Genomic DNA, 6,730 nt, shown 5'->3' with positions numbered 1-6,730 from the left:
GACAATTTGATTGTTAGTTCATGTACGGTTTATGTAGAGGTCGTGTTTTGTTTACAATTTGTTTCCCGTTATTACAGCCATTTAAAACCTCGTTTAACCAAATAATACGATCTAATCATAAACAATAACTTGTCCCCTAGTTATATAACCAAACAGTAAAGCACAAATCAAGAAATAAACCCTAAAATAATGGAAACAAAGTTTCATCGACACTAGCGCCTTTGTGTCACGTACATGAACTAGACACGAAAAACGTGCTTCAAAATTTACAATGGGATGAGAAGTCTAATTACGTTACTAGTCCTGAAAATAAGTGTTTACCGGACGAGTGTGGTCGTTCCCGTGCGAGACGAAGTCGAGTACGGGATTACCATACGAGTCCGGTACACACATTTTGGACGAGTTACGTACAATAGTCACATTCAAGTTGTGAATGTTTTTAATTGTAAAGTGGCTATGCCGTTGGGAAATAAAATAAAAAAAATAGTTTACGCCACACTACATTATTTTGAAGAACTTCCCACGCAAGTATTTAGTCCAGAAAACAGCTGTTTGCTGCCAGCTTATTCAAATGGGGTTTCATTGCGTCCCAAGTAGCACAAATATGTATATAATACGTATAATTTACCTACCGGCATGGTATAGCTTTTGTATACAATCTGTATAGAAATGTATACAATACAGATTGTATCTGTAAATATGTCCCACCTAAATATGTATTATTTGCATATTGTATAAGGATCCAACTACAGATATGATACATATTATACATCTGTATATAATCTGTAAATTTTGATAGAAATTGATGCTTACCTTAACTGTATAAAATACATATTTTATACATAGATGATACATATTTGATGCCATATTAATAAAAAGTGGCTCAAAATACAATTGTCATAAAAATCAATATATAAAATTATATACATTGATTTTTACTAACAGTTTTCTTTGAAGGCATTTGTTATGGGAGGTGAACTATGTGTCATGAGGGTTGGTGTGTTGTATGATGGTAAAACAATATTTTAAGTCTTCATTAGAAATATGTGTTTTGTGATTTGTCAGGTAAATACCTAATTGATCTAGTTTAGGGACAACCTACTGCTGTTCAGTAGTTTCATCTGAAGCAGGCCCGTAGGACCTCGGGGTACGGATCACATCCGAAGCTCCTAAGGTGAACCAGAGGGGCCCTAGTGAAAGTCTAGAAGGGGAAAGAGCCCCTATTACAGTTACTACATCATTACAATACAGTATGCAAAATGTAATGTTATATTGTTGGTGTAGGCTAGCTATCAGCATTTATTTTCATATCATAATCAAACCAAAGAATGAGAGAATTATGCAATTTTTGTAGACTTCCTTAAAAATGGTAGCAGCCACAAAAAAACAAATGATTTTACCTTTAAAGAATATGTGTTTTAATGAAGTAGGGAAGATAAAGAATATGGCAACTACCTTAACAAATATTAGACCAAGACAGCTTTAAATTTTTTTAATTATCGTACATTGAAGATTATTTGAGAAAAACTCATTAAATTACCTTGTTGAGAATAGGTACCACTTAACAAGCATTTTGGATAGTGCATTTATTTGCATAAAAAGTAAATAATAATATGTTAATTATTATATTAGTGTTTATATTACCAAGCATTATTCAGCTGATAATAATTAATAGTAATAACTAGCTTGAATGTTAAAAAGATTAAGTTGAAATAGTTTAGAAAAATAACCTATTATTAATAATAATACAGTATGATTATAACAACTGAAAGTGTAAAAAAAAAAATACTAACTCACTTCTCACAACTGATGAATAATTTCTAGTTTTTTTAACTGAATCTTATTCTTACATGAAAATGTTGTTTTTTTAGTTTTCCATTTTCCCTATTGTTTATTTAATGTGAGAAAACAAGAAGGCTAGGCTCAACAAATAATAATAGATTTTGTAGTAACTTTTAAGACCTATTCTAAATTGTGCACAAAAAATACTTGCACAGTAAAAAAACAAAAAATAAATGCACAAAAATACAAAAAATGAGTAAAAATATTTGTTCAGATGTAATCACAAGTACCCTAATACATTCAAGTATAAAAGTTGTTTTTATAAAATTGTTTCTGTTGTTTATTAACACACTTTTTAAAGGAACATATAAATGAAACAATGAAGAAATGTCAAGAAAAAACTATTTAATTGATCATCTGCGGTAAACCTAAATTTTTATTTTTGACATAAATCCTTGTTCCTGCTTGGCGTAACCATTCGCTGGTTTTTTTCTCAAACGTTGTGAGATCGAATGAGGACGGGTGTTGTTGACGAACTACACCTGAAACAAAATTCACACTTGTGTCAATGTCTGTATTCCTGTGTATAAGGTAATATTAGGGTACGCACAAGATTCACGCTTAGAGCAACATATCTTTTGGTAATCAATCCTTTGTTTTCTTGATGGCAAAACTTAGATTAATTCATTTTTAACGTTTTAATTTTTAACATTTTTTTAACACGTTTAGTGCTGACTACATCAATTGATGTAGTCGCGACACGAGCGGCCTACATCAATTGATGTAGTTGCGTAACCCCCACTACATTAGTTCAGTATGCGCTCAGCCATTGCCGGGGAACGTTAAAATCGTTGCTAGCCCGTAGCTTAGAATGTAAGCTTTATTTTGGTGTAGGTTGGTACTAAAATTTCCCGTAAAATCCCGTCTGACAATGCTTTTGTACCAGTTTTGGGGATTTTCTCTCTTCAAGCCATATTACAAAGCCACTGACTACTGATCCAGGCAGTGCTGCTACCTTTGGGTGTTTTAGGGAACTATGTTCAATCTCGGGGTAACGTAGTACAATCGCCGCTGCTCTTTTGTTTTTCGTCAGATTGAAATATTTGAATGCCAATTGCGTTTGCTGTTGGTACGGCACCGCGCCGGGGCTTCGCCGCCATTGGCGAGCGCCTGTTGGAATGCCTGCCGTACTGAACGTGTGAAGCAAAATCGTTTCTTTTTGAGCTAAACTAACAAGTTGCAATCAAGAAATCAAAGTATTGAAGAGGTTTAAAGAGTACAGTGCAGAAAAAAAAGGATAGGTACGGTACATTCTACAGACAAAAAATGTGTGTAACATCATAAATTAATATCATATAGCCTATGATAATTAATTATAAGATGATAAATTAATATAATTAAAATCCATTGATCTAGCCCCTGAACCTTTTTATTGACTAATAATTGTTACGTAACTTTACGCCATACTGCTAAAAATGTATGTAAAGAATAACAAGATGTTTCGCCAGAATGGCATTTTCAAGTGGGGGTTTGAAGTAAATGTAGGCTACTGTATAGGTACATACCAATTATTAGTTAAATAATAAAACTTATGATGGTAAAAACAGGGTTAAAAAATAAATTTCTTACTTTGGTTGAGTTGACTTTATAGAAAAATAAATAAATGTCAAATATAGGCCTATCATTGAAAGAATAAATAAAAGTAACATTATAAACCAAATGTTAAAAACTTACGGCAAATCAACTGCACCAATGCAGAGTTCTGCAGACTCCACTTCTTTCATCCTCTTCCTTCCCAACTAAATTCTCTCGCAAGCTCATTTTTGAATAGTCTTACAAGGATCCGTCTTGTTGAGTCCTCAACACTGGCCCCGCCAACCGTGCGAAGATAACTGACCTGAAACACATTATAAAAATGCTTAACTCTTCAACCTCTATTACTATTATATTTGTTTAACAAGTCTGGTGTTTTATAAAAAGCTTTTTTGTTTAAAAGTACGTTATGTTATTATTTTCAACAAGGATGGCAGAAAAGTTTAAGTTTACAAATCTGTTTGTAAGAAGCTTAGATTTTAGGACCTTCATTTATAATAAACTAGTGTAGGCCTAGCCTACATGTTGCTCGAAATCGGGCAAATGCAAAGAAGTAAAGTAGTGTATTTGGGCCCAGCATTTAGAAAAAGAAACGTTCGAGATTCCATACATTATTTAGAACAACAAAATCAACTAAATTGTCGCTGTGTCGCTTAGTCTCACCCGAGGAATTCAACTACTCGTGGCCAGATCTGTCACTAGTGTTTGCTCTCTTTTTGTTGTGTGAAGTTTTTAGAAAATTACTTAAATAGGAGTTCCGTGATGAGGATGTCAAACAATTAATTGATTAAGAGGCCGCCTTTATATTTAAAGTCATTGAAAGACTGTTCGGATATTAATTTGAAGAAGAAGTTGTGGGATGAAGTGTCCTTGGCAGTTACTAAAGATTGGAACAACCACAAGAGGATAAAATAAAAAATCACAACTTCAACAACAAAGCACATACTACGGCTGTATCATTGAAATCCATTCGGTACTGTTAACGCTGTTAACGAATGTAATGTCTAACTTACGTCTTAAAGACTTTAGATTCACGACTAAAAAGTTGCCCGTGTGCGCACTCCAGCTCAACTGTTGCTAGACTTCAGAGTCTCCGAGTCGGTTGCGCAACAGTCCCCCGATTAGTCGGGCAACTGTTGCGCGACTCAAAATCGCCTGTGTGCGCCTGGCCTAACAAATATTATAAGACTCATTGTGTTTACTTTTGATTGTTAATTGAATTACCCGCTTAGTAACTAAAAACGTAAACCATCAATTAAAGTTTAACTGTTACTTACATACCATACACACTTATATTTCCAATGGTGCGTTCTTAAAAGTAAAATTGGTTTAGTTGTAAAAAAGTGTGAATTTAAACATAGTTTTAATTTATATAAGTTATAATTGCAAACATTTAAAACTCCAAAAAGTCAATACCGTAAAATGGCTGGTTTTTTCTACATTTTTTTTCGGCCAACTCGTCAATAACTTAACATCATCAAAGTTCATTTTCAGATTTACCTACATCACTTTCTGTACACATCATCATTTAGGCCTAAATGATTTTAATGACCGTAAAAACTAGGCTACGGTACTTATTTTAGGAACTTTTTGTAACACTTTTACCGTACGAATCTTTTATGTCGCCCTCTTTCTAAACTCACTGCCACTTGGTTTTTTGCTCATTTCACAGAAAAAGGGTGTGATATTACAACGTAAAATAACATTCTTCAAACGTAAATAAAATCATAAGCAAAAACACGGCCAGTATCTTTACTTGCTAACAAATTGATACTGTAATAAGTTTCTCGCCATTTGACAAAAGCAACTGACATTGAGTATAATGAAAAAAGGACATAACAAATTAATAGCCTACAAATAAAGACAGACGATTAAGTATAGTTAATGATAGGCCTAATATGCAAACAGTGGCAGTGATGAGTCATGAGTGGAAGACGAAGTGAGGAGGTTTCAGATATTTTCCAATTAGTGTCTGTTACTAGCTCACCCAACAAAAAAAAAAAAAAAAAAAAAAAAAAAACTCTTGCGCCCCTGGACCAGGGCCCATTTTTAACCGCGGTACTGGGTAAGTTAAAACTTTCATCCCTAGATCTTAGAAAGACAGATGTGATGTCATAGGCATATTTGATATACATTTTGATAGCGTTGTTACCCTTCAAAGTGCCATCTATAAATAAATAGTACCCTAGGCTATTATGTGCCAAGCCTTGATAAAAATTACTCTTGACTTATGCAAACTTTCGTTCAAGTTTATTACTAAACGTAGCTGCGATGTTGTTTCATAAGTTAGACCTAGAAGTTAATCTTAAACAAAAAAAAAAACATACCGGTAGCTAAACCTAACCTAACCATAACCTACTGATCGCAAATGCGGCACCTTAAGTTATTTGTTTGACATTTCCTTTCGATAGTTTTGAAGGACATAGGCCTAATTATAAAGCTGCAGCCTTCTGGGGTTACAGTTCCGCAGAGAACCTGCGATCTTATTAAGTTATCAGATCAATAACGATTTATCAATATTTTTATAAATATTAACATAGGCCTAGGCCTAAGTTTAGGCCTAGTTAACTTTAATATTGCATTGACTTTAATTTTCCCAGTTAGCTTATACATTAAGTTATAGGCCTAAGAGGCTAACTAAATGTTTTCTTTTGTTGCTTTTTCATTAAATAGGTTAGGCTATATTTTGCTAGTAAGTTACCGTCTCAGGCTATATTTTGTTTGTGGTTAAATATGCTTATAGGCTAGTTAATATCGATAGAAACGTAGGCAAAACAAATCATAGGTCAATTTGATGTTTACATTGGGAAGAAGAATAAACATTTAATTTAACTTACCAAAGATATTTATCATTAAGTCATCCATCTGTTCACAGATCACAGGTTCTCTTCGGAACTGTAAGTTAAGTTACCCCCTTCTGGTCTTAAAATATTCATCTGCCTACAAGACTAGGCCTGAATTTTAACATAAACTTACCAATTAACATCATTTTTAGTCTTAACTGTAAGTTAGGCCTAGGCTAACTTATGACAGGTTCTAAGTAACTTAGGCATAAGTTTAGCTACGGTATTTGTTAAGTAGACCTAGGCCTAGCTTGTCTCCAAAGCTAAATTAGTTCAGACCAAGGACATATTGCAATGAATTAGGTCTAGGTTATCTCCTGAAGTTGGCTTCCTTAGTTTTGTAAACTACAGCCTATTTTTTCCCTAAAGAGCCTCCATCCGTAGAGTTTTTAAGGGGTTAGGAAGGCTAACTTAATTTGTAACCTATTTCCACTTATAAAGTATTTAAATTAGATTACCACCATTCGAGTTATTAACAAAACATATATGCTAAATCTCTTAATAACTTACAA

The 6,730-nt window shown here is 33.5% G+C and overlaps 1 long non-coding RNA gene across 1 annotated transcript; it reads right to left on the bottom strand.

Annotated features, from left to right (window-relative positions):
- Positions 1-2,167: 2,167 nt before the first annotated feature.
- Positions 2,168-3,748, bottom strand: LOC128995423 (uncharacterized). The gene is made up of 2 exons (XR_008490980.1): positions 3,517-3,748; positions 2,168-2,324 (listed from the first exon to the last, which is right to left on the bottom strand). It is a non-coding gene; the product is annotated as an uncharacterized LOC128995423 (long non-coding RNA).
- Between the last annotated feature and the right edge of the window lie 2,982 nt (positions 3,749-6,730).

The sequence above is a fragment of the Macrosteles quadrilineatus genome, unplaced genomic scaffold (assembly GCF_028750875.1).
Source record: "Macrosteles quadrilineatus isolate MER2022 unplaced genomic scaffold, UCM_ALF_1.0 Scaffold_5__1_contigs__length_97177068, whole genome shotgun sequence".
Lineage (NCBI taxonomy): Eukaryota > Metazoa > Arthropoda > Insecta > Hemiptera > Cicadellidae > Macrosteles > Macrosteles quadrilineatus.
This window is presented reverse-complemented; position numbering and strand designations above follow the sequence as displayed.